This window comes from Monodon monoceros, unplaced genomic scaffold (assembly GCF_005190385.1).
Source record: "Monodon monoceros isolate NGI ecotype Baffin Bay Population unplaced genomic scaffold, NGI_Narwhal_1 Super_Scaffold_22, whole genome shotgun sequence".
Taxonomy (NCBI): domain Eukaryota; kingdom Metazoa; phylum Chordata; class Mammalia; order Artiodactyla; family Monodontidae; genus Monodon; species Monodon monoceros.
Window position 1 is genome coordinate 1,615,143 of NW_021703779.1, and position 23,454 is coordinate 1,638,596.

Here is a 23,454-nt window from a genome sequence, read left to right on the forward strand (position 1 = left end):
GTGGGGGGGGTGGGTGGTAGGGGGGTGAATTGGGAGATTGGGATTGACTTACATACACTAATATGTGTAAAATAGGTAAGTAATAAGAACCTGCTGTATAAAAAATAAATAAATTCAAAAAAAAAAAAAAAAAAAAGGAAATCACACACCATTCTCCCATTCCAAGAGACTCACTGTCAGCCTTTTTCTATGAGTAAAAAAATTTTTTATTGGGGCATCTCATATAGTTCACCCTTTCAAGTATGTATTTCAATGAGCTTTTAGTAAATTTGCTAAGTTGTCTGTCCATCACCACAAATTAGTATTAGAACATTTTCATTACCCCAAGAAAACCTGTCATACCCATTTAAATGACATTAATCCTCATTTTCCTCCACCCCAGCCCTTGGCAACCACCACTCTACTTTCAGTCTCTATGGATTTGTCCATTATGGATATTTCATATAAATGGTGTCATAAAATATGTGGTCTCTTGTGTCTGCCTTAATTTAGCATAATGGTTCTGGGGTTCAGCCATGTTGTAGCATGTATCAGTTCTTCATTCCTCTTTATTGCCAGATAATATTTCATTGTATGGATATACCACCTTTTGTTTATCCATTCATCAGTTGGTGGACATTCTAGTTGTTTCCACTTTTTGGACTGTTATGAATAAGGCTGTTATGAAATTCAGCTACGAGTCTTTGGCCATATGTTATCAATTCTTTTGGGTATATACCTAGGAGTGCTGCGTCATATGGTAACTCTGTGTTTAAGTTTTTGAGGAGCTGCCCAAATGTTTTATAAAGCAACTGGACTATTTTACAATCCATCAGTGTATGAGAGTTCTAGTTTCTCCACATCCTTGTAAAGAATTATAATATATTAATTGACCTCTAAGGGACTCTATCTTTGTAGAGATGTGATCTAAATTTTTCTCAAATCTGAATGGATTTTTTTAAAGCTCCTTATTATCATTGCATTGTATTTTTAAAATATCAGATCCCGGGCTTCCCTGGTGGCGCAGTGGTTGAGAGTCCGCCTGCTGATGCAGGGGACACGGGTTCGTGCCCCGGTCTGGGAAGATCCCACATGCCGCGGAGCGGCTGGGCCTGTGAGCCATGGCCGCTGAGCCTGCGCGTCCAGAGCCTGTGCTCCACAACGGGAGAGGCCACAACAGTGAGAGGCCTGCGTACCGCGAAAGAAAAAAAAAAAATCAGATCCCCATCCAGGGCCTTAGAAACCTCAGAACACAGAAAGCCAGTATAATTTGTGTTTTCTCTTATTCTGTCTTCACCCTCCCTCTGATTCTCTTTTTTCTATCAGCCCGCCTCTCTATTTCTTCCAAAATAAGGCTGATTCTTAAAAGCATGCCTGATTAGTCTTGTATTTTTTTCCCTTCTCAACAGCAGCTAATTACTTTTTTAGATTTTCATTGGAGTGTTTTGAGTGTGTCTCATCGCTGGGTTTCAGGCTGATGTACTGGGTTCTCATAAGCTAGAGACAGTTAACAGTTCACACAGATCAAGGGGGACTTGGGAAGTGAGGGCAAAAGTTTTTGCAATGAGGTAAATTTTGTTCTGCAGTCTCTTAATGAGACATCACCACGTGATTGGGCCGGTCTGGATTTTGTCACTCTCATGTATCAACCTTTCCCCTCCAAACCAGCCTATCAGGTTCCTCATTAGATAATTTTGTTCAGACTCAGCATTTCAGCAGATAGTAACTAAATACCTTCTTTCCTTCTCAGAAAAGCTCCCTGTTTTTATAGAAAACAAGGAGAGCTTGCTGAAATACTTCTCAGAGGCAGACTTTCCAAGTGAGTGTATTTGCCCAGGCTTTTGATATTTTAATCTATTCACAAAGTCCTAGAAACATAGTGTGTCCCTTTCTATGCAGTCTTCTGCCTGATATCCATACATGAGAAGCTGCAAAAATGGTTATAAAAGTTCTTCATTACTTAAAAGTATGGTAAAACAAACCAATATAAATTTCAGTGCACCAGATGAATATATCTTATTATCCTACATACAGATATTGACAATAAGATTACAGATAAACAACAGAATACAGGATTATTTTTTAATAACAGCTTTATTGAGATATCATTAACATACCAAAAATTCACCCTTTTAAGGTGTACAAATTAGGGGGTTTTAGTATATTCACAGAGTTGTGTAACTGTCATAACTATCTAATTTGAAACATTTGCATCACCCCAAAAAGAACCACTGTGTCCTTTGGCAGTCACTCCTCATTCCTCCTGTCCTCCCCAGCCCTAGAAAACCACTAGCCTACTTTCTGTCTGTATGGATTTGCCAATTCTGGACATTTCATATAAATGGAATCATATAATAGGTGGTCTTTTGTGACTGAGTTCTTTCATTTAGCCTAATGTTTTCAAGATTCAGCCATGTTGTAGCATGTGCCAGTACTTCATTTCCTTTCGATGCTGAATAATCTTCCATTGTAGGGATGTACCACATTTTGTTGATTGATTCATCATTTGGCAGATGGTTGGGTTGTTTCCACTTTTTTGGCCATTAAGAACAATGCTGCTATGAACATTAGTGTATAAGTTTTTGTGTGGACATTTGCTTTCACTTCTCTTGGGTATATATCTAGAAGTGGAATTGCTGGGTCATATGGTTACTCTATGTTTAAGTTTTTTTGGAAGTAACTGGCAAACCATTTTTGCAAAGTGCTGGCACCCTCTTAAACTCACAATAATCATGGATAGTGATGATTGTCTACATTTGTAAATCAGAAAATGGTGACCCAGAGAGCTTAAAAAATTTTGCCTAAGCTAATAAACCAATCCTATAATCTTCAAAATGTTAGATCATCCCAGAAATGAGGCTCTCTCAGATTCCTTTAAGAATGTCCAGCATTCCTTAAGAATGTCCGTTACCTGGGGTAATGGGTGTGTCTACCTCAGACTCTGAACATCTCAAGGGCATTTCCATAAATGGAAAAACACACTTGTAAAAATCACACTTTTGTTTTTAAGAACAAAAAAGGTTAATTCTTTCTACAGTGAACACATATCACTTTGGAAATCAGGGAGATGGGTTAAATATATAGAAAACATCATGCCATTGAAATCATGATACTATAAGGATTTGTTCTATTAAATATAGTTAACTGTTCTTCATTTGCTCTTTTGATGGGGGTGAAGAATCCTGTGGCCCATAGATTTTTACAGTGTTCTCCATATTAAGGGGTTAGTGTTTTCAGGAAATTCATTTCTGCTGAAAGACTCACTTTTCTAGCCCCTCAACAGCATACGTGCCCTTCTGCAGTTATTCCTAGCAGATCTCTTCTCAGGACTGACCCTATGGGAATCTGTTCTTGAAGAGAGCAAACATCCCAGATTTGTTTCCTGTTTTAAATTATTGGGAACCGATGGCTCAGAACCGTGCAATTACTTATGCTTATAACTACATTCCTATCTCCCATCCTTCTATGCCAATCTCAGTATTCTTTATTGCTGGCTGTAGTTCTTGGAACCCTTTAATCGTTCTTGATGTAGGGTCTTCTTTCAGGTTACCCTCTAGGCCTATAATTATCTTACAAATTCCTTTTTTCCCTTTATTTAAAAAAATTGAAGTATAATTAATTAATAATTTTGTGTTAGTTTCAAGTATACAGCAAAGTGATTCAGTTATACATATAGGTATATATATTCATTCTTTTTCAGATTCTTTTCCATTATAGGTTATTACAAGATTTTGAGTATAGTTCCCTGTGCTCTATAGTAGATCCTTGTTGTTTACCTATTTTATATATAGTAGTTTGTATATGTTAATCTCAAACTCCTAATTTATCTTCCCCCTGCCCCCGGTGTCCATTTTGGTAACCATAAGATTGTTTTCTATGTCTGTGAGTCTATTTCTGTTTTGTAAAGAAGTTCATTTGCATCATTTATTTCAATACCACATATATGTGATATCATCTGGTATTTGTCTTTCTCTGTCTGACTTACTTTGCTTCATATGATCATCTCTAGGTCCATCCATGTTGCTGCAAATGGCATTATTTCATTCTTTTTTATATCCGAGTAATATCCCATTGTATATATGTACCACATCTTATTTATACATTCATCTGTTGATGGACATTTTGGTTGCTTCCATGTCTTGGCTACTGTAAATAGCACTGCAGTGAACGTTGGGGTGCATGTGTCTTTTCGAATTATGGTTTTCTCCAGATATATGCCCAGGAGTGGAATTGCCGGATCATATGGAAACTCTATTTTTAGTTTTTTGAGGAACCTCCATGCTGTTCTCCATGGTGGCTGCACCAATTTACATTCCCACTAATAGTGTAGGAGGGTTTTTTTTTTTCTCCACACCCTCTCCAGCACAAATTCTTATCTAGAATTCTTTTCTCTTTGACATGCATGTATTCTTCATGTGGATTACCAAACACACTGATTTAACATTTATGTAATTTTATGCCTTTACATTACATCTGCAGTCATTATAATCATACCATTTTGGAGCTGTACACACAAAGGATCAGCACCGCGAAGCAGTTTTGACAGCAAAATGGTCTGAATGTATAAGAGACCCAGATGGGCTCTTGCTTGATAAATGAAGTTGTTTATATTCCTTGAAACAGTAAGGCAATTCACAACACTCCCTCACACAGCAGCATGTGGACACACCCTCCTCTTTGGGGTACTGTATGGGGTATGACAGAATGCTGGCCAGGAAGGCATCACTGGGGCCTGCTACTCTCTAAGGGGCTGATAAACACTCCAGAGGATGAGGATAAATGCCCAAGGGATGGAATCTGTTTTTGCCTCTGAAGCTGGTCACATTGGCAAAATATCAATTATTTGGCAGACTAGACCGGAATAGCCAAAGTGAGTAATTCAGCGTGTCTCTTTTGTGGGGTTTTAGTGGCTGACATGCTTGCATTCAATGATTATTCATCAAAATAATCACCACAATTAAGAGACTTTCATTTTTGTAAAATTCTTATATGGATCTGGCACATTTTTTTTAAACAGCTAATATTTTTCTAATTCTATTCTATTCTATTCTATTTATTTATTTATTTATTGGTCTGCATTAGGTCTTCGTTGCTGCATGCGGGGGCTGCTCTGTGTTGTGGTGCACGGGCTTCTCAGTGCGGTGGCTTCTCTTGTTGCAGAGCACGGGCTCTAGGCACGTGGGCTTCAGTAGTTGTGGGATGCGGGCTCTGTAGTTGTGGCTCGTGGGCTCTAGAGCACAGGCTCAGTAGTTGTGGTGCACAGGCTTAGTTGCTCCGCGGCATGTGGGATCTTCCCGGACCAGGGCTTGAACCCGTGTCCCTTGCATTGGCAGCAGATTCTTAACCACTGTATCACCAGGGAAGTACCTGGAACATTTCTTATTAATTTTATTCCTCAGTACTTTATAGATTTATTTTTGTTTGTTTCTTTCTTGTTTTCCTTATCTAGATGAAATCTACTTTTCCATCATGTTTTCAATTTGGTTATTGATGGCATACAGGAAATCTATTAATTTGTATGTTGTTCTTATATCCAGTAACCTTATTGCTTTTTTGGTATCAATTCTAATAAACTTTACATTCACAGGGTTGTACTTGTAGGTAGGAAATCATTTCTTGCCAATAATAGCAGCTTGGCAGTCCTTTTCCATATTTAAGGCTCCATTTTGTCTTCTTATGTATTGATGAAGACTTTTGGTACAGTGTTGAATACGGGCATCTTTGCCTTTGCTCCAGGGAATAATGGGACCACTTCTAACTTTCTACTGTTAAACTAGGATGATTTCTAGCAAGTTTTGGTAGATACCCTTGACCAATATAAAGCAGTTTCCTTCTATCTTGATTTATTAATAGTTATATTTTTCTTTTAATCTGGGAAGTCTTTGACATTTTGTAAAATATATTTTAGCATCTGTTGAGATGACAATGTTATTTTCCTCGTCCTTTAATATAAATACATAGAGAATTCCATTAATAGCTGTCCTAATGTTGAACTTCCTTGAATTCCTGGGATAAAGCCTACTTGATCATGATTTATTATTATGGAGTTTTTTTATTTACTTAGCTTTGTAATCATTCTCCATTAAAAAATACTTATTGGCTGAGTATACAAAAATATCTAATGAACCATGAAGTTGTTTGAAATTATTAGCAGGGAATACAAATAGACTAGTTTTCTAGTTCACTTTTCTTCTGAATAATTGCATTCCATGCAGACATGAGCGGTAGAATTAGACTGTAAAAGAGGAATGATTTCTTGGCTTCGTAGACCATGTTCTTCCTGGTAATTCATTGGATGTCGAACGTTGAGTGGCCTGTATGGCTTCTTTTGTATGTTTAAACAACCTGTTCAAGCTCACCTAAGTTGCGACAAGCATCACTTACTGACAAAACTCTTTTCTGAGCTTGTAGAAATGATTATAACCATGAAATTTACTTGATTTAAATGTGTTGCATTAATCTTTGCCCAGTAATCTCTAATTGCAGAAGCTATAGCTTTTTCTTCTATTATTCGCCAAGAGTAGTTAGGAAGGTGTTGTAGTTCAGAATATCAACTGTCTGGTTTCACACCCAAGCTCTGCCATTAACTGGCTGTGAAAACCTTAATTCTTCGTTTCATCATTTTAAAAATGGGACATTTTAAAACACCTTATGGCTTATTGTGAATATTAAATGAGTAAATATAAAACACTTAAAATAGTACTCAGAGCATGGTGAGTATTATATATGTGTTAGCTGCGATTTTAAATAATCAAATCAGAGTTGTTAATTTGGCAGGAGTTTTGCTACAGATACCAGTATCTTATGATCACACATGAGAAATTTTTTTCTTATATATGACTCATAGAAACATATTCCATGTGGAATTTGACTAGTCCTTTACTCATTCAAGGCATTTCTGAAAATAGGCAGTTTTGTTTGACTAAGTGTTTTTCCAATAAAGAAGGGCTGGCTGATTTTCCAAAGTACTTTACATTTTGGGAAATTCAGAAAAATGAGGTTGAAGCTGATTATCAGAATAAGCCATTCTATCTACCGATACAAAGAGAAAAATCATTAAATACTGGCAACTATAATCAACAAGCAAGGGGGCTTGGAGAAGACGAGTCCGAGTGGCAAGGGATAACCCCACCTCTCACTGCTCCCAAGAAGGCTCTTCTACCACCTATGTGTGGACTAGGTTAGGTAACACTTAGCCAAAGTATCTTTTGGGTGATGAGAGAGAGAGAGAGAAAGTAAGAGAGAGAGAGAGATTAAGAGATTGAGATTGTGTGCAGGCTCTGTTCCCAGACTGACTTCCTGGGTTCAGATCTGAGCTTCACCACTGCTCACCAGCAAGTTGACCTTGAGTATGTTTCCAACACCTCAGTTTTCTTATCTGTAAAATGGTGATGATTATAGTAGTTAACTCTCAGGGCTGTGGGGAGAATTTCAAGGGAAAATTCCTGTTCAGGACCAACATAGGACCCTGCACACAGGAAGTGCTCAATCCGTGATGTGTCATTTAACACAAAAGCATTTGTTATCAGTTCTCTTTGTTCTACTCAGGGGGTCATCATATCTCCAGCTAGGCTCATGTTATATATGGAAGTTTGGCGGCCGTGGAATTCACTGTTCTTTTTTTTTTTCCAAAACAATTCAATGCTTTTTAGTATATTCACAGCATTCACAGATATATGCAACCATCACCACAGTCACTTTTAGAACACTTTGATCACTTCAAAAAGAAACCTCATACATTTTAGCTTTCAACCTCCCTCCACACACATCCCATCCACCTAATTAGCCCTGCGTAACCACTAATCAACTTTCTGTCTCTGTAGTTTTGCCTGTTCTGGACATTTCATATAAATTGAATCATATAATATTTGGCGTTTTGTGACTGGCTACTTTCATGTTCTTTAATATTTTCATGATTCATCCATATTGTAGCAAGTGTCAGTGCTTTTTTCTTTTTTATGGCTGGATAATATGCCACTGTGTGGGTGTAACACATTTTATCAGTTCACCGATTAATGGACATTTGGGTTGTTTCTACATTTCGGCTATTAGGAATAACACTGCAGTGAATGTTTGTGTACAGGTGTTTTTGTGGAGCTATGTTTTCAGTTCTCCTGGGTATGTACCTAAGAGTGAAGTTGTTGGTTCATATTCCATGTTAGGAACTGTCAGACTATTTTCCACAGTGGCTGCATCATTTTACATTCCCCCCCAGCAGTGCATGAAGGTTCCATTTTCTCCACATCCTCTCCAACACTTATTATTATCTTTTTTGTTATAGCCATCCTAGTGGGTGTGAAGTAGTATCTCATTGTGGCTTTTACTTGTACTTCCCTAATGATTAATGATGTCAAACATCTTTTCATGTGCTTATTGGCAATTTATGTATCTTCCTTGGGGAAATGTCCGTTCAGATTCCGTTTTTTTTTTTTTCAATTGAGTTCTTTTCAATTATTGAGTTGCAACAACTGATCAGTTTTATTGAGCTCTTATTCTCTGATAGATCACTGCTGCTCACACATCTGTGTACATAGGTCTCCTGGGGCCCTGGTTAAAGTGCAGATTCTGCTTCACTAGGTCCTGTGTGGGACCTGAGAGTCTATATTTCCCATTAGCTCCTAGGTGGTTAGTTCTGCTGTCCATGGAGCCCACTTGAGTATAAAACAAAGATATTATTTCCAGGGGCTTAATTTCCGCCACAGCGTGAAAGAGCTCTAGGAAACACAAGTTCGGAAAGGAAGCTGGAAATGAAAAAATGCTATTTAATGAGGTTAATTGTGAATACTAGGGGTTTGTTCAAATGAGTTGCTTTTTTTGGTAGCCATCACCCTTATAGATTCCTCACTTACCCTACAGGACATATTGTTTCACTTCCGAGGGGATGTTTCTGGCGTGTAATGTGTCATAGCAGCAGTTAAGGCTAGTTGCAGCGGCTGGTGGTATAATTTGGAGGCGCTTTCTATTCTGCTGTTGACACATTAAAATGGAAAAAATGAGGCCAGGAATGGTTTCTCTGGGAATGCACATACATGGTTAGAGCTCATAATAGACCTGTCAGCATCTTCTTCTCTGCCCCTCCTCGGGGGAGCTTTTGTCTCCTGACACAGTTTTGAAAGAGGCTTTCACAAGTGCTGAGTCTCGTACCTTTTACAGTAAAATATTTGCCCAGATGAAGTAATCTTCTTCGGAATTTGAGATTTCTCTCTGAAAATACAGCTAAACCCGTAAGCTGCGAAGAATCATAATAATTTATCTAGAGATACCTTTTAGGCAGCTGGAAGCACTGGGAATTTTCTGGATTGTAGGTTTAGGGGCGTTAGGCGGGCCTTTGGGAATTTGCCATGTCCTTAGGTGAGAGGGACTGTGGAAGGTGGGTTCATTTATAGAGTTCCTTAATCAAGATCTTATTTCTGGGACCTTTTAATAATTAACATTTATTGTACACGCATTGATGAAATTGGAAAATATTTACTCTGAAGTAATATGACTATAATTTTTAAATTTAGCTTAAATAATAAAGTTTTCATTTATAATGTTATACTACAGTAACACTATAGTATTACTATACAGATAATACTGTGAGGCTAAGGATTTGTGACCTTGTCTTTATTCCTTAGTTTAGAAGGCAAGTACAGATGCTCCGTAATCAGTCCTTGAAATTGTTTACTTTTTCCAAGTGGGCCCATGATTGTCCAAATGTTTCTCTAAGGAAAGTCCCCTCGAATAGAGGCGGCATCTTCAATCATGAAAGCAAAAGAGATCTTCCATATGCACAGTCAGCACTGAAGTGATAACCCTCCATTTGTGAAGTACTATCTCCTTATGTAGATGGTGGAATCTCCACATCCTTATTCGCCAGCTGGCCTTAGGAGATTGGAGATAGAGGCAGCAATGCCCATGCCTGGCTGCTGAGACCCTAGGACCTCCTCTGTCCTGAGCACAGCAGTGCTGCCTTTATATCTTTTTCATACTGAACCTCCACTCCTTCCTTTAAAAGGGAAAAAATGCCCTGTCCTCCTTCCCTTCCTTCTGCTCCCTCCTCTCCTTCCTTTCTTTCTGTTTTTCCTTCACATTTTAGTGAGTACACTTATACATGCTAGAGAACATGCCAGACATTAGAACATAGTGTTCCCTTGAGTCGGTGATCGTGATGTGGTCCTCGAGATGCGCATTAAGCTGTAGACCATAAAGGAGGAAATGCAGGTGTGGGCAGAAAGATGATGAGTTCTGTTTTGGCTGCATTGATTTTTAAGATCCAGGGAGCCATTCAAAACAACGTGCCTCCATATATACAATGGAATATTACTCAGCCATAAAAAGGAATGAAGTTGAGTTATTTGTAGTGAGGTGGATGGACCTAGAGTCTGTCATACAGAGTGAAGTAAGTCAGAAAGAGAAAAACAAATACCGTATGCTAATGCATATATATGGAGTATAAAAAAAAAAAGGTTCTGAAGAACTTAGGGGCAGGACGGGAATAAAGACGCAGACGTAGAGAATGGACTTGAGGGCACAGGGAGGGGGAAGGGTAAGCTGGGACGAAGTGAGAGAGTGGCATGGACATATATACACTACCAAACGTAAAATAGATAGCCAGTGGGAAGCAGCCGCATAGCACAGGGAGATCAACTCAGTGCTCTGTGTCCGCCTAGAGGGGTGGGATAGGGAGGGTGGGAGGGAGATGCAAGAGGGAAGAGATATAGGGATATATGTATACGTATAGCTGATTCACTTTGTTATACAGAAGAAAGTAACAGAACAATGTAAAGCAATTATACTCCAATAAAGATGTTAAAAAAAATAAAAACAAGGTGCCTCATAGGTTGCTGTGAAGCTGAAAAGAGAGATTGAGAGCTAGAGAAAGATTTGGGTTGCCTTGATCAATAGGCTGAATCTAACAAAATGAATTATAACAAGGATAAATAAAAATTCTTAAAGGTAAATGCAGAAAAAACACCTGGATAGAGGGCATACAAGTTAAAATAAAAGTATGTTATGTGTTTCAACTGAGAGTAAGTTGGCAGTAGAAGCTAACTTGTTGAGGCAATTTCCGAAAGAATAAAAATTTTCTTGGATTACATTAACAGAAGTATAGCGTCTAGAATTAAGGAGGTGATAGTCCTGCTGTATTTTAGGCTGGTTAAGACTACAGTTAGAATAATGCATTTAGTTCTTAGGTCATGAGCTGTACAAAAATAGGGGGAAGGCTAGATTTGGCCTGTGGCCTGTAGTTTGCCAACCCGTGCTCCATAGACTTCCGTTCCACCAAACAGCCGCTCATTACATCTAAGGCTGCTTCTAGGTGTGTGATCTTGGCCAAGGTTGTTAGGACGATATTAATACTCACGTCAGAGGGTTACTATGAAGATTAAATGCGGAAGCACATGTCAAGCCCTGGATACAGCACCTGACACATAGTAGTCTGAGATGCTAACTAAATGGAAGCCGCCATCAGTGCTCTTCTTTAGTCATGTGACCTTGGGTAATGTCTCCACCATTCTGGGCCTCTGCTTTTCTGCAAAGGGATATGGTCGAATAAGGTGATTCCAGAAGTCACTGCCTCGTCACAGCAAGCGCCTGAGAACACCTGAGAACTCTTCCTAGTGCTGTCTCTCTGGTCATGGGAGCACACTGCCATCACAGGGCAAGCCAGAGGTGTCAGTGACTATGGGAGCTGCCCTCAGATGGTGATGGATGGCCAGTTGGTAGGCAGTCACCTGTCTTCTGAGGTAAGTGTGAAGCGTATCTGCCCTGTATCGTAGAGTCTCCCTGCAGGACTGAGCCTCACTTGTCCTTGCTGGTGTCTGCCTTGCGAGCTCACATTTTATTGGCTTCTTTCCCTTCCCTGCCCCACTTCTTCTCTCCCCTACCAGTGTTTTCTGATGTTACCTCCTGCACTAGCAGAATAATGGCCCCTAAGAGATGTCTGTGTCCTGATCCCGAAACCTGTGAATATGCTACCTTGCACGGCAAAGGGACTTTGCGCATGTGGGTTAAATTAACGATCTTGAGCTGAGGGTGGTCTGAATTATCCAGGTGGACCCAACATAGTCACTAGGGTCCTTACGGGTGAAAAAGGGAGGCAGAGCATTCAGATTCAGAAAATGAGAGATGACAGAAATAGAGTTTTGAAGATGCTGTGCCGCTGGCGTTGAAGACAGAGAAGGGGCCACAGACCGAGAAATGCAGGTGACCTTCTAGGAGCTGGAAAAGGCAAGGAAATGGATTCTCTGTTAGACCCTCCAGAAGGAATACGCCTCTGCCAACACCTTGATTTTAGCCCAGTGAGACCCATTTTGTACTCCTCCAGAATTGTAAGATAATACCTGTGTAATGTTTTGACTCACTAAATTTGTGGTAATTGGTCACAGTAGCAATAGGAAACTGATAACCCTCCTAAGTGAACTATTTGCCCATGAATCTTTGCTTCAGCCTCTACTTCTGGGGTAACTCAAATTAAGACACTTCCCAATCTCACATTGTATGCTTACTTCTATTTCACTTAAAATGTCAGTGCTTTCAGTTGTTAACTGGGCATGTAGTTATTGTGTACTTCTCTCTGCTTGGTGTTGCTCTAAGATTAGTCATAAAGATGAAATGAACTCAGCTCTTCCCTGCAAGGAGCTTACAATCTAACGGTGGAAATAAGCTACAAATAATTCTAGCATGTGCCGATTTAGTGCTTTTTCTCTCATTAGTCGCATAACCATAAGTATTTCTTTTCATAAGCATAAGTATTTATTAAGCATTCACTATGAACATTGATCAGAGCAATAGCGTATATACATATATGCCATAGTCGCTGCCAACAAAAAAGCAAATTCTCAAATCTAATTTTCAATAAAATGACAGTATCCCCCTAAAAGAGGCCAATCTCATTTTGTCAGTAGGCAAAAAAAAGGAGAACAAGGAGTTCAAAGTGAAAACAATGCAGGGATCCCATTTTAGGGAAACTGAAGCACTGATTTCACCTTCTAGTTCCCATAAAAAGCGTGGAAAGTTAATTTTGTTCCCAAGAAAATTCACTGTTGTTTAGCTCCTGAACCAGCAACACAGTTAAGAAATTATAATACACTGCAGCATTTTGGCTGTGAAACGTGTCGAAAGTTGAAGTCGGATGCACAGATATGAGTTCAAATTCTGGGTCTGTCACTTCATACAGTCATGTGATCTCGGGCAAAAATGTAACTGCTCTGAACTGCATCTGTTAAATGAGGGTAGTGATGGGAGCCTCCAAAGCTAGTTGGCCTATGGAGGCCAGCAAATACTAATGTTCCAAGCCTTTCTCTGTTTCATACAGTCGGTCATTTAGAAGAGTAAGCTTCTCCAACCTTTTAGGCTCAAATTCTGGAATCCTGTTCCTTTCATTTCCACGGGCATAACTGACATTCTGTCCCAGCCCCCCTCCGCTTTCTTGCAGAAAAAGAAGCAGTCAAAAGTATCGAACATGTGCTAACACTTTGATTCTAAAGGTGTATGGTCTGCCTTCCAGGTCATCACAGGTGTAAACTTTAGTAAATGCTTCACTGATGCATAACATGTCGCTTGTTTTTCCAACCACTGATATTTTTTAGCTCTCTGCCTGTTACCTGCTGACTAAGCCAATTCTACGCACTATAGTATCAGGTCTCGGTTATGGCAGCCCCTCACGGTAAAGTCCGCATATCTCTACTAGGCTGGCTAATTGCTGTAACAAAAACCTAACTGCTAGGACAAACAACCTGAACATCTCTGTGGCTTAACACAACAAAAGTTTATCTTTTTGGTTGACATTGGAATTGATTTGGGCATTTGAAGGGCAGACTTCCATGCAGGCATTCAAGGACTCAGGTTTCTTTCACCTTGTGGTACCTCCATGTGCAACCTGTGTGCTCCATGGAGTGGCATGAGAGAGTGGCAAATCCCAGTGAGCCTGACCTGGAGGTGACACGCATCAGCCCTGCCTGCATTCCACTGACCAGAACTCGATCATGTGGCCCCATCTCAGCTGCAAGGTGGGGGTGGGTTCGGGAGATGTGGACCCCTGGCTGAGCACGAATTCTTAGTCATCAGCTTGCCATCTCTGCCTCCAAGTGCTTCCCTCAAAATGTTGCTATGTGGGTTAAAGTGCAAAATAGATGGAAGTTCCTTTTAGAGTACGAAGCGTGGCATAAATGAGAATGATTGTTTTCTTCAAAGAAACCTTGTTACCCATTATGATTGGGTTCCCCTGAAGACAGTTAGGTACCTAATAAGTTAATGGGGTTTAATGGACCTGAGCCCTAATCACCAGGTATTAACACTGTTCTTATGGGAAAATGTCTACCCAGTCCCAAAGCACTGGCCTAAGGTCAGCTCCTGGAACTCACTTCATAAGTTAGTAGTTTTCTCCATAAGCTTTGTAGAGTGCATGTTCATTTTGAGTTAATTTCTCCTGTATCATAGTTTCATTCAAATTTGTACGTGTGGTTTTATGTAATTTCATGTCCTGTCTGTGTTAAAGTGTGATTGTCCCTCAACCTTGACTTCCAGAGTCATTAGTGACATTTACTGACTGCCTACTCTATGTCAGGTACACTCTAGGCATGTTAAGCACATTCTCATTTTAATCCTCCTGATAACTCTACAAGGTATGCGTGGTTACCTCTATGTGACTATTGAGAAAACAAACTCAGAGAGGGTAACTGTATTAGTTTTATACTGCTGTGTGACAAATTACTGCAAACTTGTGGTTGTGTTCTGTACTGGAGGCTCTTGGGAGAGGATCACTTCTGAGCTCATTCAGGTTGTGGGCAGAACTCAGTTTCTTGTGGTTATAAGACTGAGGTCTCTGATGCCTTGCTCGCTGTGGCCTGGGGGTCTTTCTTAGCTTTGAGAGGTCATCAGCATTTCTTGCCTTGTGGTCCTTCCATCTTCAAAGCCAGAAGTTACAAGTCAAACCCTTCTCATGTTTCCAGTCTCTCTGACTTCTTCTGCCTTTTAAAGGACTCATGTGATTAGAGTGGGCCCATCCAGATAATCTCCATATCTTGAGGTTGACTTGGGACTTTAATTTACATCTACAAAATCCCTTCTTAGTAGTATCTAGATTACCCATGGGATGGGAATCTTGGGGAGCCATCTTTAGAATTTGCCTGCTACAGTAACTAAGTTGCCTGAGTTCACCCAGCTAGAGAGGTGGGAGGCAAGGACTTGGAACTCAATCTATCTAGCACTGAAGTCTATGCCTTTTCCATCTACCAGGCTGCCCCTCTACAGAAATGAGTCGTGGGAAATACCCAAAGAGAATGTCCTAGAAGGAAAGCCCAAGCCCAATTCCTAAGCTAGAGGCATATAATTTAAATGATTCTTACATTTAAAATTGTAGATTCAATATTTTAAAACTGTGTGTCAAAGTAATACTGGCTCTTTCCAAAATGCCACCACCAGAGAGTTGGTACGAGTGTGGGCTACATAGATCTGGATAAATTCCAAGAGCTACCACTTACTCACTCAGAAACCCTAAGCCTCAGTTTCTGCACTGTAAAATGGGGATAATAATAGTATCTTACAATCACATTGAGAACTGAAACAATGACACTTACATAATGTTTATCATAGTTCCTGAGGCACTGTAAACACTCAGTTGCTAACCGTCACCATCATTGTCGTGGTGTTGCCATCACCAACCTTCAGCCCAGATGGCAACTATGTATTAAACATATTATCCAATATTTACAGTTTCATATCAATAACATATAAAATAAATCATGCTCATTTTATCAAATGAGCAGAAAAGGTTATTATGCCTATGATCTCACTTTTAGCTTGCATTTGCTTCTGAAACCTCAGCTGCAGATTAGCAAATGTAAGTGGTAATTTTTCGGTCTGTCAGAGACTCAGAAATTAAAGAGGAGGATATGTTTTTTCTGCTCTTCCTATAATTTAGAGTTTGTCCACTTGGTTCTGATTCTGCCAATAACTTAAATGGATATAAATTTCATGTCAAAACTCATGAGACGTATTGTCGCTTTCAGAGCCCTCCTCTCACCTTGCCCTTCTTTTCCCTCTTGATGCAAGACCCATTATTGGAAGGTCTCTAACATATGTTTCATTTTACTTTTACTCCAGACTCGAGCTTGCTGTAAACAAGAAATTCATTTTTAGTTTTTTGCTCTGCATTTTATTCAGAGCTTTTCTTTTCTGCATTTTCACCACATTCCTAAGCTTCTGTTAAGCCAGCTTTTTAAATGTGAGAGAAATAAATGTCATGGAATGAAGACTTGTGGCCACCAACAGAAGTGCCTGTTGAGTCCTCTGTGGAAGGGAGCTTGAGACCCCTGGATGGTTTAAGCAGACATATGAATGAAGGACTATGAAGGACAGAGGTATCAGGAGGAACCCCCAAGACTGTTTATAAGCAACATATGCTAAAGAAAATGTGGGGCTACCCAGACCTCAATTAGGATGGAGGATGTGGTTGGGAGAGGCCACCATGGTGCAGACATCCGTGCATTCCAACTTCTGTGGAAGTCAGCAGTAGAAATGCTCAGTGGTACAATAGTGTTACAATTGGTGCCAGAGTCAGCGCCTTGATTTTGATCACCTTACGAGGATTCCATGTGTTATTAAAATGTAAGAGGACAGGAATTTCTAATTAACAAAACCTTTTGAAATCCTTCTAGCCTTGCCACCTTCTTTCAACACCTAAACTAGCCATCTGGGACATCCTTTACAAAGTAACATGCCTCTTTTGCCTTACAAGTTAACCTTTTACTATTCTCATTGTCTAAAACAGGGTTTCTCAACTGTGACACTGTTGACGTTTGGGTCCAGGTAATTCTTTGTTGCCCCCTCTGCATTCACTCTACACCTGAAGGCTGCTTTACGGGAACACCTGCAACTCTGCACCTGAGGGCTTTTTTTTTTTCTGACAATGGGGAGTTCTGGGGAGTTAATGGCTATGAAGGCACCCCTCAACCAGTGATGGATGGGGAGTTTGTGGATAGTTGCTCCAGCGTCCTAGTTCCTCAACTGGAACAACTCTGAGGAATGTTTTACACTGTCTCCCAGTATTGCCCAGTGGGATCGAGCTCCAGTGCCCACAGAAGTAACTGGTTTGATAACACACCTCTACTGAGTTCTTTCCCTTCTCTGACTCACCTCCCAAATAAACTATTTACACTCAAATCCTTGTCTCAGGGTCCACTTGCAGGGGAATCCAAACCGAGACTCTGTGTTCCAAACATGGCAATTCAATATGTTTAGAGAAATCTTGAGCTAATTCGCAGAGATTTGCCCATGAAATGCTGTTGATCAGTGTTGTCACCAAGTGCTCTAAGGACTACATTCTGGGTGGGCCAGACTGCACTGGGGACGGGTGTGCACCGATGTGTATGTCTCTGATGATGTGGACATTGTTATTTCTCGTGGGTTTGTTCTGAGTAAAGCTTTTGGGAAATGTGTTTTCCCACAAGTTCCACAAATGTTTCCACATTTTAGAAATTGTTTGAGCATGCTCTAAGTCATGACTCTGAAAGTCAAACAGTTTGGCTGGTGATATTATTTTTAAAGAAACAAAAACAGTTTTGTTTTGTTTTTAATTTTGGCTTTTGTTATGCTTTGCAATCTTTTTCTGCCCTAAAGGCCTTAACTTCCTTTGTTTAGTGCTTTGCATAATGCTCATGGAGATATTTCATAGACATTTTTGTATGGATATGATTGCAGTGAATTTTGACTGGTAATAATTTGCATTCTAAAGCTCTTATACATATAATGTTTCATTTAATCCTCACGCATACACTGAATAATAGGATTATCGTCACAGTTTAATGAAAGAGGAAACCAAGTTCCAGAGAGTTTAAGGGAGTTTCTGTTTAGTACTTTATCTAGTCCTGAATTAAAATAAAACTTTCATTAATGTAATCTGCATTCTGCAAAGACGTAAAGGAGGAGAATGTAATCTCCAAGGGAAGCATGATGTATCTTAGCAAAGCTGTAGGATGTGGGGAGCTTGGGGGTGAAAGGATATAGACCTCAGCCATGGCCCTAGATCTTGTCTCCTTTCGGTGTTTTAATTGGCCATATTCTCCTGGAGGGGAGAGAAGCAAGCGCTCTGTGCTAGCCCGCTTTGATAGAATGAACGCTAGTGAGGCAGAGACTAAAGCAGCATTTTCCCAGGTGCGTTTCTCACCTCCCAGAAATCTCCTTCATTATTGCCTTCAGTCCCCAGTGGCTTCTCAGCATCATTAAAGCTGTAGTCCATCTTTTCTGCATTACCAGCCAGGAGACCGCAGGTACCACTGTGTTGGTTCGCACACTGTCTTGCTTGCATTAAATTTGTACCTGGGGTGTAGAGGAAGGGCATCACTATTTAAAATATCAACATTGGATCTTGAGGTCAGGTCCGAAGCTAGTGACTCTGTTCCTGTCAGTAATTTGAATCTTGCCACTGATATCCAGCTCTGAGTCTGAGTCCCCACGGACAGTTGCCATCCCTGATGCTGAGCTCAGTCGGATTTCTTGAACCTTTGCCAGTTGCTCACTATTGGTGCCCAAGTTGCTCCTGTGGAACCCAGTTAACTCGCTTCGCCCTTCCCCCAACAGGGAACCCCAGTTATGACTAAGCCATTCTGCGCTAACCGGGATTCAGGTGGGAAAACAGAAAACCCTTAGATATTTCAAAAAGAAAGCGACTTAATACAAGAGTTAGAGGCTTACTAAAGAATTGAAAAGGACTGCAACTAGCATTCTAGAAATTAGGAAGATAGTACCTATAAGAAAGCACCACTGACAATCTCAGCTACCCGCTGTACCTGGAAGCACCTGGCAACACCTCCAGTTGGCATCTGCCAAAGCCTACACACCTGCTTGCCACTTCCTTTGTTTAGTGCAGGGCTTTGTATAAAGCTCACGGAGGTACTGGGCTTTGGCTTCTCTTCTGCCTTGTGAGTGTGTCTCATTTGTGTGACCTTACTCTGAACTGTGATGGCAGGGAGTCTAGAAATCGTAGCTCCCAGACTTCTAGCCCCTGGGATACAAGGAACAGCATAAAAGAAAGAACATGTTACTGAGTAGCTTACTGATAGTTCAGGCCATATCCTGTCTCTAGAAATTTTCTGAAGCTGATTTGTTAGCCTGGGGCATTCAAAGAATGTTATTTCTCCAAAATTGAAGGTGCTAAGGAAAATATTTATGATCTGGGACAGGCCAATAGGAAGAAAAAGGGAGAAATCAACTGGAGATATGGTGGCCCTCAAAATTAAGATTCTGTCATAGTTGTTGATGTGAAATAGGAATATACTGGGACTTATGCTTCAAGCAGAGCTACCAGGAAAATTGGGCAACTTTGTACCCATGTCCTTACTATGCATAGTATAGTTGTACGCTGAGATTTCCTTACTTTCTGGTAAAATATGTTGTGCACTTTAATCAACTGGCTGGGTGTCTATTCTACTCCTGTGTGCTGAGGTCAGAATCTTGGATAAGTCTGCTCATCCAGGGACAGGCCTTGGAAAAAGTCTCCAAGAGGCAATGAGAATTGGCCAGAGGGTCACCCCCGGACACCTGTTCCATCCAACCAGTCCTACAGGGTATGGGACCTGGCCAGTAGAACCATTGTTGGGGATGTTTTAGTGGTATATTCTACTTGTCATCTGATTCACAACATTTGCTTCCAGAAGCTGTGCTTTTGGCCTGGGTACAAGACTGGAAGGCTGAAGCATCCATGAAATTGACCTAATGCTGTTTAAAAATGTTACTGCATGTTACAACTGATACAGTCTGATTTATTCCTCATAGAATGCTAGTAGTCGGTTTTCTATTCATCACAATGTAAAATAGTCTTTGTACATTCATGGTTAGGTTTTGTGAAGGAATTTTACTCTATTTAGATGAATTAATAATAAACATCCAACTATGATAATTTTTTTTCTTGAGAGCACATTAATAAAACCAGAACTCTGTAAAAATAAATTGTTCTTTTGTATAAGACAAGTAAAAGGTACTCTACCTAAGCATCTAGGGACCCCTGATTTAATCCAACTAAACATTAACTTCAGATATTCTGAATACCTTGATATCTAATACTGCTACTCTATTTCTTATAGAAAATTTGTATTAGAATTATAATAAATCTTATTCTGAAGATTTAAAAAAATTCTGATTGCAGAGTACTTCACAGATATATATATATGTATATATATAATATTGAAATTTTGTTTCTTTGATAACGATTAGCAAGCAAACAGAAAGGCATAACAACAATAATGAAAGTATTAAAATTTAAGACTATTTTCCAAAGTAGATACAGTTAATTAATTGGAAGCTGTATTTTTTTCTTCTCTCTCTATGTTGGAGATGTCCCTTAGTTGCACTGAACACTGGTTTATTGTCTTTTCTTGCTATCTATCATCTTATAATTTTTCTTCGAGTAAAAACACCTTTTAGGCTTCATATGATTTTTCTGTTGACAATGATAAGATAATATGTAAACAAAATTTTTTATAAGAGAGTAGGTTTGGGGGCTGCATCTGACTCTTTATGACCTTTAAAAAATGATGTTTTAGACCTTTAGACTAATCACAAATAAGAATGCTAAGAGACGTATTACAGAAACTAAGGCCTGCAGGAAATCATTCTAAGCTAATCAACAATGACTTATCAAAGGGTATTATTTTTCAGTTGTAGGAGAAGCCAAGAATACCAGTATTTGTTCCAGAATTTAACTTCACCTTGATTTAATGTGTAAACAGAAATGTGAATTTATGCCAGTTCCTTCTGGACTTAAGTTGTGACATGAAATTAGGAACTGGTAACTAATCAAGTTCCTAACTATTACAAATGAGAAATATGTGCAAAGTATGTTTCCAATCTTTGTATAAATGCATTATTGTTCTGGCTCATGGGAGTATCTTTCTGATTAATCAGTGGGTGTGTACTTATCTGTGTGTGCATGCATGTAAGAGAGAAATGCTCACTCTTCTTTGTTAATGTGCTTCTGATTATATACATCTTGTGGGATTTCATAAAACTGAAAATTAGCTGAGAAGAAGAATAATGCTCAGTTTTCTTCAAGACACATTTCCATAATGCCTGCTCTATGACCCATGTTATTTATATACCTGAACATCTTTATTATTATTAAACTGGGTTCTCTTGTGATTTTTAAATTAAGAGGATATTCCAACTCTTGGCTCACTTAATTACTGTTGGTAATTAATTTCTTCAAGGAATTTTAGTAGTGAAATTACTTATTTAAAATAATATGTTCTTTTCATATCTTTTTTGTTTTCTTACGAGTTTTCTAATAAAAGAGCATTTTCTTCTCTCTTCCTTCTCTCTTTGTAGCTCAGTCCCTTTTAAAAATGATATTAATATGTGGCCATAAAGATGCATTTATCCCAGGTGCTCAGTGGTCATTACATTTTTTTAAGTAACTTTTACTTGATGTGGGTTTTCTCCCCAAAGCAGAAATTAGTCAGTCCAATGCACATGGCATAGAAATTTCACAATTAAGCAATTAAATTAGAAGTATGACAGTTGGCATGTGTTCAAAGTAATAAAGTTCCAAAAATAGAAAGTGAATCAAATTAACATAAAGGCATTAACTTTTTCTGGGTGGCGTGAGTTTGCAAAAGTCTTGAGTAATTAGATTTGCTTATACTCAAAATAGTCGGTGAACCTTGAGTGACACTGCATTTCAAAGGTGGAAGCCAGAGGGAAGGTCGCTGTTGGTATCGGAGTGGCAAAAAAAGAAGAGATTTCACTTCATTTTTTTTCGGAGCTGTTAGGAAATTTGGGTTGGCCAAATATAACTTTATTTCCCTTAGAGTAGCCAGCCTTGATTTTATTTAACGTATCAACTTTTAAAAATGTTATTTCATTTTTATATACTTACTAATGTTGAACAGCTCATATGTATATATGGTTAAAATAATTGAGATGGTACACAATAGTATGTGCCTTTTAAAGGTCTCCCTCCCATCTCAATCCTGAGTCTAACATTTTACTTACCCAGAGACAACTGAGGACCAGTTTCTTTTAATCAAATCAAAATTAAATTGTGGTATAATTGACATATAACATTATATTAGTTTCAGGTGTACAACATAATGATTTAATATTTGTATACATTGTGAAATGATCACCATAAGTCTAGTTAACATCCATCACCTTCCATTTTCTTGCATATATTTACATTCTTCCTGTGATGGTATACGCATTTGTAAGCATACATATCTCTCTTCTCTCTCTCTCTCTCTCTCTCTCTCACACACACACACACACACACACACATACACATATACACCCACACAAATGGTAGTGCACTATTTGTACACAATTTCTTACACTTGACGTTCCTTGGAGATAGATATAGTTTCATATCTCTTCAGGCCCTTTATTGTATTTAACCCGTTTCCTACCGATGGGCATTTATGTTGTTTTGGGTCCTTTGCTTTGGATCAAGGGTTGACACTTTCTCTAAGGGCCGAATAGTAAACATTTTAGGCTTTGCATGCCATGGAATCTCTGTCGCAACTACTCAACCATGCCCTTGTATCATGGGAGCAGCCATAGACTAGGTGTAAATGAATGGGTGTGGCTGGGTTTCAATAAAACTTTATTTACAAAAACAGGCAGCAGGCCAAATTTGGCCCGTGATCTGCATGACCAGGCCATTTTGAGAAGCACTGTCATAGCTCTAGCCCTGTGACTGGCCTGTAGCAAGTGTTTGGTAGATATTTGTTGATTAATTAATGGGTTTTCTGGAAATTTGTTATTAGCAATAAGGAGAATGCGAAACAATGAAAGACTCAAACAGGACATATTGGCATCAAAAAAGAGTTAAGTGGAAAATGAATGACTTTCACAGCATTCTACATTTTGGTGTTTAAAGAGATTTTTTTAAGGTGGTGCTTTGACTTCTAAGTGTGGTAAACAGTAACAAGAATAGAGATGCAGACGTAGAGAACGGACTTGTGGACACAGTGGGGGAATGGGAGGGTGGGATGAATTGGGAGATTAAGGTTGACATATATACACTACCATGTGTAAAATAGATAGCTAGTGGGAACCTGCTGTATAGCACAGGGAGCTCAGCTCGTTGCTCTGTGTTGACCTAGATGGGTGGGATGGGGGTGGAAAGGAGGTCCAAGAGGGAGGGGATGTATGTATACCTATAGCTGATTCACTTCGTTGTACAGCAGAGACTAACACAATGTTGTAAAGCAATTATACTCCAATAAAATGCAAATTATTAAAAAAAAGAAAATTATATAACGGGGGAAGGATTGATCTGACTCCTCCTAGCACTATTACTCTCTCTTCCTGCCCTGTGGCCCTTCAGTCTCACCAGTAAGCTCAGAATCACCTGAAGAACTGGGTCCAATTACATGGTTCATGGTCATTAAAGCCATCTGATTTCAGGTGATGAGGTATCTTCTTGAAGATGAGTGTCAGCCCCATAGTGTCCTCATCTGAATGTCCTTCATGACTTTTCCCACATTCTAACTCTTG

General features: G+C 39.4%; 1 protein-coding gene across 1 annotated transcript in view; it reads left to right on the forward strand.

Moving 5' to 3' along the window:
- The window catches only part of ARHGAP6 (Rho GTPase activating protein 6), a 489,643-nt gene that overhangs the window by 68,298 nt on the left and 397,891 nt on the right, over positions 1-23,454 (forward strand). The gene's annotated exons all lie outside the window — the stretch shown is intronic.